We start from the raw sequence: 2602 nt of genomic DNA on the forward strand, positions 1-2602 counted from the left end.
GAAAACTTCAGGCCAACATCCATGATGAACATAGACGCCAAAATCTTCAATAAAATACTGGCAAGCCAATTGCAACAGCACATCAAAAAGCTTATCCATCATGATCAAGTAGGCTTCATCCTGGGGATGCAAGCCTGGTTCAACATACGCAAGTCTATAAATATAATTCACCACATAAACAGAACCAAAAACAAAAACCACATGATTATCTCCATTGATGCAGAGAAGACCTTCGACAAAATTCAACAGCCCTTTATGCTAAAAACCCTCAATAAACTAGGTATTGCCGGAACGTATCTCAAAATAATAAAAGCTATTTACCACAAACAAACAGCCAATATCATACTGAATGGGCAAAAACTGGAAGCATTCCCTTTGAAATCTGGCACTAGACAAGTATGCCCTCTCTCACCACTCCTATTCAATACAGTACTGGAAGTTCTAGCCAGAGCAATCAGGGAAGAAAAAGAAATAAAGGGTATTCAAATAGGAAAGGAGGAAGTCAAACTGTCTCTATTTGCAGTTGACATGATTGTATATCTAGAAGACCCCCAACATCTCAGCCCAAAATCTCCTGAAACTGATAAGCAACTTCAGCAAAGTCTCAGGATACAAAATCAATGTGTGAAAATCACAAGCATTTCTATACACCAATAACAGACTTAAAGAGAGCCAAATCAAGAACGAACTGCCATTCACAATTGCTACAAACAGAATAAAATACCTATGAATACAACTAACAAGGAAGGTAAGGGACCTCTTCAAGGAGAACTATAAACCACTGCTCAACCGAATAAGAGAGGACACATACAGATGGAGAGACATTCCATGTTGATGATTAGGAAGAATCAATATTGTGAAAATGCCCATACTGCCAAAAGTAACTTACAGATTCAATGCTATCCTTATCAAGCTACCAATGACCTTCTTCACAGAACTGGAAAAAAACCACCTTAAACTTCATATGGAACCAAAAGAGAGCCCGCATAGCCAAGTCAATTCTAAGCAAAAAGAACACAGTGGGAGGCATTACACTACCGGACTTCAAACTATACTACAAGGCTATAGTAATCAAAACAGCATGGTACTGGTACCAAAACAGAGATATAGACCAATGGAACAGAACAGAGGCATCGGAGCCAACACAAATATCTACAACCATTCAATCTTTGACAAACCTGACAAAAACAAGCAATGGCGAAAGGATTCCCTGTTTAATAAATGGTGTTGGGAAAGCTGGTTAGCCATGTGCAGAAAGCAGAAACTGGACCCCTTCCTGACACCTTACACTAAAATTAACTCCAGATGGATTAAAGACTTAAACATAAGACCTTACACCATAAAAACCCTAGAAGAAAATCTAGGCAAAACCATTCAGGACATAGGAGTTGGCAAGGTCTTCATGACCAAAACACCAAAAGCATTGGCAACAAAAGCCAAAATAGACAAATGGGACCTAATCAAACTCCACAGCTTCTGCACGGCAAAAGAAACAGTCATTAGAGTGAATCGGCAACCAACAGAATGGGAAACAATTTTTGCAGTTTACCCATCTGACAAAGAGCTGATATCCAGAATTTACAAAGAACTAAAACAGATTTACAAGAACAAAACAAGCCCATTCAAAAGTGGGCAAAGGATATGAACAGACACTTTACAAAAGAAGACATACATGAGGCCAAGAAACATATGAAAAAATGCTTATCATCACTGGTCATTAAAGAAATGCAAATCAAAACTACATTGACATGCCATCTCATGCCAGTTAGAATGGGGATCATTAAAAAAAAATCTGGAGACTCAGATCCAGAACAAATAAACTTAATAAACATTTATAGAACTCTCCACTTTAAATACATAAAATATACATTCTTATCAGTATGACATCACACCTTCTCACAGGTTTAAATGAAATATTGATCGGCCATTATTAAGCACAATTATTGGCATAAAAGAGGTTTTCAATACCCGTTTTTAGAATAAAACAAGGTTCCTGTTCCCTCTCCCTCTTTTTTCTTCCTCTGTCTTCCTCTCCTTCATTCCTTTTTCCTTCTTTCTCTCCTTCAAAAAAAAAATCTGGAGACAACAGACACTGGAGAGGATGTGGAGAAATAGGAACACTTTTACACTGTTGGTGGGAGTGCAAATTAGTTCAACCATTGTGGAAGACAGTGTGGCAATTCCTCAAGGACCTAGAAATAGAAATTCCATTTGACCCAGCAATCCCATTACTGGGTATATATCAAAAGGATTATAAATCATTCTACTATAAGGACACATGCACACGAATGTTCATTGCAGCACTGTTTACAATAGCAAAGACCTGGAACCAACCCAAATGCCCATCCATGATAGACTGGACAGGGAAAAGTTGGCACATATACACCATGAAATATTATGCAGCCATCAAAAATGATGAGTTTGTGTCCTTTGCAGGGACATGGATGAACCTGGAGACCAGCTATTCTGAATAATAATCATTAGGAAGAAGAAAATCAAAATCACAATGATATACCATTTCCTACCCATTAGGATGATGATTATCTAAAGGAAAAAAACAAGTTTCAGCAAGGATGTAGAGAAATGAGAACACTTGTGCATT

This window comes from Callithrix jacchus, chromosome 14 (assembly GCF_049354715.1).
Source record: "Callithrix jacchus isolate 240 chromosome 14, calJac240_pri, whole genome shotgun sequence".
Classification (NCBI taxonomy): Eukaryota; Metazoa; Chordata; class Mammalia; order Primates; family Cebidae; genus Callithrix; species Callithrix jacchus.